Source organism: Ahaetulla prasina, chromosome 3 (genome assembly GCF_028640845.1).
Source record: "Ahaetulla prasina isolate Xishuangbanna chromosome 3, ASM2864084v1, whole genome shotgun sequence".
NCBI classification, from domain to species: domain Eukaryota; kingdom Metazoa; phylum Chordata; class Lepidosauria; order Squamata; family Colubridae; genus Ahaetulla; species Ahaetulla prasina.
In genome coordinates, this window is record NC_080541.1 from 121,480,532 (window position 1) to 121,487,502 (window position 6,971).

Here is a 6,971-nt window from a genome sequence, read left to right on the forward strand (position 1 = left end):
TTCTGAGTGAAGCCTACAAGCATTTCATGTGTAGATTCAGCTATAACACAAAAGCAACACAGAATCCTGTCCTAAATTGGAGAACGTACTTTTCCCCCAATACTCCACCCTCAACATCCCAAGTGTTTCTTTTCCTCCTGTAAACAAGGGGTCTCCAACCTTGGTCCCTTTAAGACTTGTGGACTTCAACTCCCAGAGTTCCTCAGCCAGCTTTGCTGGCTGAGGGACTCTGGGAGTTGAAGTCTACAAGTCTTAAAGGGACCAAGGTTGGAGACCCCTGCTCTAAACAGAGATTATTCTCATTGCTGCTACCAAACTTTTCCATCAGTAGCATAGTCTGAGAAAGGACTTTTTTTTCCCCTTACTGGGACATCCTATAAGAAAAAGAAATACCCTTTTAACTGTTTTTGCCTACATCATTAGGAAATGATATAATTACAAAGTATGTCTAATCTAATGAAAAGAAGGATTAGGGGAGACATGATAGCACTGTTCCAATATTTGAGGGGCTTCTACAAAGATGAGGGGGTCAACTATTTTCCAAAACACCAAAAGGCAAGACAAGAAACAATGGTTGGAAACTGAACAAGGGGAGAAGCAACCTAGAACTAAGGAGAAATTTCCTAACAGTGAGAGCAATTAACCAATGGAATGGCTTGCATTCAGAAGTTGTGGGTTCTCCATCACTAGAGGCTTTCAAAAGGAGACTGGACAACCATTTGTCTGAAATGGTATAGGGTCTCCTGCTCGACCTGGGGGTTGGACTAGAAGACCTTCGAGATCCCTTCAACTCTTTTACTGTATGAAACAACATATAGTACATGAATAATAGCAGACAGCCACAGTAGTAACTTTCTGCAACATTAAACTATGAACCACTTTAAAATATGCAGTATATTGCTCAAGGTTCATCTCTCCCTCTTTCAACTTGAGAAATGTATTCAGTATAATTGTCTCTGCCAACATCTCACATACTTGGCTGCTTATTTCTGCCTTCATGGATCCGGTCTTCAATCTGTCTGTCCTCTTTCATTCTAGCAGCTTTACTCCCCAGACCCCCAGCAAAGTCCAGCATGCTTCTCAGCTTGTCTTTAACAGAGTTGGAAGGACCTAGTAGGTCATCTAGTCCAACCCCTGCTCAAGCAGGAGACCCTACACCATTTCTGACAAATGGCAGTCCAATCTTTTCTTGAAAGCCTCCAGTGATGAAGCTCTACAACTTCCAAAGGCAAACTGTTCCATTGGTTGATTGTTCTCACTGTCAGAAAGTTCCTCCTCATTTCTAGGTTGAATCTCTCCTTGGTCAGTTCCATCCATTATTCCTTGTCTGGCCTTCAGATGCTTTGGAAAACAGCTTGTCCCCCTCCTCTCTGTGGCAGCCCATCACGGCTATCATGTCTTCCCTGGTCCTTCTCTTCACTAGACTAGCCATGCCCAGTTCATTAATCATTCTTCATATGTTTTATTCTCCAGTCCCTAATCATCCTGGTTGCTCTCCTGTGCACTTTTTCTAGAGTCTCGACATCTTTTTTATAGTGTGGTGACCAAAACTAGATGCAGTACTCTAGGTGTGGTCTTACTAGGGCTTTATAGAGTGGTATTAGTACCTCACTTGATCTTCATTGTATCCTTCTGTTAATGCAACTTAGAATTGTGTTGGCTTTTTTAGCTGCCATTGCACACTGCTGGCTCATATTTAGCTGATTATCTACTAAGTCTTCACTCCTAGCTCTTCAGGTATCGTATTAACTCAACTGTCAGTAGTCCCAAAGGTGTTTTTTCAAGAGACAACTGGATTTTCTGTTTTTTCTTTGAAGATGTTTCGCGTCTCATCCAAGAAGCTTCTTCAGCTCAAGAACTGTCAGTTGTTACTCTGGTATTCTTTGCACAAAGCTTTATGCTTCCCCCCACCTTCATTTCTTGCTCACAATTTTGGGGCCACAGAAGATGTCCACAGAACTTGCTAGTTCCAGTTTTCCTTTCTTCTCCTCTTTTTTTATCTCATCTGTCACATCTAAACTTAGATTTTTCTTTTCTCCTTAAACTAGTTTTCTTCCTTTCAATCTTTTCCTTCTCTTATTGCCTGACTTTTAGGACTGGGTTAGTAAATTATGAATTTGCAGGTCTGGTATGAATTTGCTATCTTTTCCCAAAATTTGAACCATCATTTACTTTCCTTGGAGGAGTTGATTCTCTGCATGTTGCAATTTAACTACAGAGTTTCAAATCAATATTCTCTGTTCACACCCAACGTCACTGCAAATCTTTGGGTTACAGACCACATGAATTTTGCACCAATTCCAAAGCAGCTCTGCAATCCATAACTAAAGCTGAGTTTAGAAACTGAACTATCTTATTTGTGGATTATTTATTTATTTTTGTCAATCATATATATTAAGAAAACAGGTAAAAGTATAAACGTAATTTGGATACATGAAAAGAGTAAGTAAAAAGGAATATTAGGACAGGGATGGTAGGCTCGCAGGTGCACTTATGCAATTCCCTCTTAGGAATGGGGTGAGGTCAACAGTAGACAGTTTAAGCTTAAAGTTTTGGGGGTTTGGGGAAGAAACTACAGAGTCAGGTAGTGCAATGTGAGCTACAAGTGTTGGAGCTCTGCAGAGTTTACAGACTCTTTGTCTCTTTTCCTTTAAGAAAAATGTGGGTTCTCCATCACTAGAGGCTTTCAAAAGGAGACTGGACAACCATTTGTCTGAAATGGTATAGGGTCTCCTGCTCGACCTGGGGGTTGGACTAGAAGACCTTCGAGATCCCTTCAACTCTTTTACTGTATGAAACAACATATAGTACATGAATAATAGCAGACAGCCACAGTAGTAACTTTCTGCAACATTAAACTATGAACCACTTTAAAATATGCAGTATATTGCTCAAGGTTCATCTCTCCCTCTTTCAACTTGAGAAATGTATTCAGTATAATTGTCTCTGCCAACATCTCACATACTTGGCTGCTTATTTCTGCCTTCATGGATCCGGTCTTCAATCTGTCTGTCCTCTTTCATTCTAGCAGCTTTACTCCCCAGACCCCCAGCAAAGTCCAGCATGCTTCTCAGCTTGTCTTTAACAGATTAACAGAGTTGGAAGGGACCTAGTAGGTCATCTAGTCCAACCCCCTGCTCAAGCAGGAGACCCTACACCATTTCTGACAAATGGCAGTCCAATCTTTTCTTGAAAGCCTCCAGTGATGAAGCTCCTACAACTTCCAAAGGCAAACTGTTCCATTGGTTGATTGTTCTCACTGTCAGAAAGTTCCTCCTCATTTCTAGGTTGAATCTCTCCTTGGTCAGTTCCATCCATTATTCCTTGTCTGGCCTTCAGATGCTTTGGAAAACAGCTTGACCCCCTCCTCTCTGTGGCAGCCCATCACGGCTATCATGTCTTCCCTGGTCCTTCTCTTCACTAGACTAGCCATGCCCAGTTCATTAATCATTCTTCATATGTTTTATTCTCCAGTCCCCTAATCATCCTGGTTGCTCTCCTGTGCACTTTTTCTAGAGTCTCGACATCTTTTTTATAGTGTGGTGACCAAAACTAGATGCAGTACTCTAGGTGTGGTCTTACTAGGGCTTTATAGAGTGGTATTAGTACCTCACTTGATCTTCATTGTATCCTTCTGTTAATGCAACTTAGAATTGTGTTGGCTTTTTTAGCTGCCATTGCACACTGCTGGCTCATATTTAGCTGATTATCTACTAAGTCTTCACTCCTAGCTCTTCAGGTATCGTATTAACTCAACTGTCAGTAGTCCCAAAGGTGTTTTTTCAAGAGACAACTGGATTTTCTGTTTTTTCTTTGAAGATGTTTCGCGTCTCATCCAAGAAGCTTCTTCAGCTCAAGAACTGTCAGTTGTTACTCTGGTATTCTTTGCACAAAGCTTTATGCTTCCCCCCACCTTCATTTCTTGCTCACAATTTTGGGGCCACAGAAGATGTCCACAGAACTTGCTAGTTCCAGTTTTCCTTTCTTCTCCTCTTTTTTTATCTCATCTGTCACATCTAAACTTAGATTTTTCTTTTCTCCTTAAACTAGTTTTCTTCCTTTCAATCTTTTCCTTCTCTTATTGCCTGACTTTTAGGACTGGGTTAGTAAATTATGAATTTGCAGGTCTGGTATGAATTTGCTATCTTTTCCCAAAATTTGAACCATCATTTACTTTCCTTGGAGGAGTTGATTCTCTGCATGTTGCAATTTAACTACAGAGTTTCAAATCAATATTCTCTGTTCACACCCAACGTCACTGCAAATCTTTGGGTTACAGACCACATGAATTTTGCACCAATTCCAAAGCAGCTCTGCAATCCATAACTAAAGCTGAGTTTAGAAACTGAACTATCTTATTTGTGGATTATTTATTTATTTTTGTCAATCATATATAAGAAAACAGGTAAAAGTATAAACATAATTTGGATACATGAAAAGAGTAAGTAAAAAGGAATATTAGGACAGGGATGGTAGGCTCACAGGTGCACTTATGCAAGTCCCTCTTAGGAATGGGGTGAGGTCAACAGTAGACAGTTTAAGCTTAAAGTTTTGGGGGTTTGGGGAAGAAACTACAGAGTCAGGTAGTGCAATGTGAGCTACAAGTGTTGGAGCTCTGCAGAGTTTACAGACTCTTTGTCTCTTTTCCTTTAAGAAAAATGTGGGTTTGATTGAGCAAGGGTGATACTGACAATAAGTGCACTAAATCCCAAGCTGCTGCTTAGTTTTTAAAAAACTTCTCCCCCAACCCTTTTTGCATAGAAATAATGTATTTCAATTATGCAATGTAAATAGTGGCAGTGTAGAAAGGTGCTTAAAGTGAATTCCTGTCCTTCAGTCTGAAATAATATTAATTTTATTTAGAATTTATCACCTCATTCAGCAGGGACTGCCCATTGCAGTCTATAACTATGCATAGAAATGATGGAAAAGGTGCCTAGTTACAAACTTGGTGGTATATCATGCTACCTTCACAGCTTTCAATTGGATTTTTAATATAGCAAGAATGACAGCTTTGTAGCCAGGCAGCTTCATTTCATTATAATGAAGATATTTTTTCCTAATGTCTAGAAGCATCCATATTGGGGGCAAATGGATGGAAGGGTACAATTCATTTCTTTTTCTTTTTGTACAGAGCTAAGGGGAGTTAAAAAAACTGCAGGACTGTCCTTATTTTAAATGGGACATCAACTGAATTATTTGTTGGTTTGTTTTTAATCCCGCTTTTATTATTTTTAAAACTAATGCAAGGCAAAAATCATACCTAACACATTTTCCTTCAGTGGGCTGAGAGAGAAAGACTGACACAAAGTCACCCAGCCAGCTTTCATACCTAAAGTGGGACTAGAACTCACAATCTCTTGGATTCTAGCCTGGTGCCTTAACAACTAGACCAAACTGGCCTAATGTATTTGTAGTGGGCTAAGGTGACTGAAGGTGCACTTCATTGGATCAGATATTGCAGGTAATCCAATTAAGTGTGGGGGAGTCTCTCCTGCTTTACAGAAATCCCCCTCTCAGGCTCTACCTAAGCTGCCTCTCTAGCTATCAGACACAATGTACATCTTTGCCCAGCCACAACTCCAGGTCATGATAGTAAGAGAAGTTGGTGGATGATATTCACACTAGGGGGCAATCCACCTATCAGTGCAACTTCTCTTGGCCTGCATTAATATCGTACTAGGCCAGTACCAATCATGGTGCAAATTTCTAATAAGGATTAGGGACTGGTTATTTAAATAGAGCAAATTTGGCCTGGAATGCTTTGTGTTCCTCATAGACTAGAGGATGGCAAGTTAAGCCAACTATCTGGATGGATCCTTAGCTCTGTATCCTCTTCTTGAACTGAAATGGAATCATGTTGCCAGAGAGAAGGCAGAATCTTTCCTTTCTTTCCTTGGCTGAATTGCAAAATTATGGCTGTTTGTTCTGACAGCTCAGTAACAGAAATTGGGGTGAATCATTTGGTTCCTCCAGCAACCTGGGGATAATCTGACTTACCTTTCACCCAATGGGCAAAGCTTTTGCTCCTGTGTGCATTCACTGCCTCCTGTCTCTTTCCAAAAGAAGCTCACTATAACCTGCCAGTTCAGGTTCAATGAGTTCTGGAATGTTTTGACATTTCACCGAACAGAATCTGTTTGGAATAAGAATATTTGTACATAAAAGCTGAGATCCGATAGAAGAACTTCCTGTGGGATTTTCTTGAGAGTTCAAACATTTAGCAATTCAGGATATATGAATGTCTGAACTGTGCATAAAAGAAGCCACATGCTTAGCCTATGACTTTGCATAGAAATGATGGAAAAGGTGCCTAGTTACAAACTTGGTGGTATATCATGCTACCTTCACAGCTTTCAATTGGATTTTTAATATAGCAAGAATGACAGCTTTGTAGCCAGGCAGCTTCATTTCATTATAATGAAGATATTTTTTCCTAATGTCTAGAAGCATCCATATTGGGGGCAAATGGATGGAAGGGTACAATTCATTTCTTTTTCTTTTTGTACAGAGCTAAGGGGAGTTAAAAAAAACTGCAGGACTGTCCTTATTTTAAATGGGACATCAACTGAATTATTTGTTGGTTTGTTTTTAATCCCGCTTTTATTATTTTTAAAACTAATGCAAGGCAAAAATCATACCTAACACATTTTCCTTCAGTGGGCTGAGAGAGAAAGACTGACACAAAGTCACCCAGCCAGCTTTCATACCTAAAGTGGGACTAGAACTCACAATCTCTTGAATTCTAGCCTGGTGCCTTAACAACTAGACCAAACTGGCCTAATGTATTTGTAGTGGGCTAAGGTGACTGAAGGTGCACTTCATTGGATCAGATATTGCAGGTAATCCAATTAAGTGTGTGGGGGGGAGTCTCTCCTGCTTTACAGAAATCCCTCCCCTCTCAGGCTCTACCTAAGCTGCCTCTCTAGCTATCAGACACAATGTACATCTTTGCCCAGCCACAACTCCAG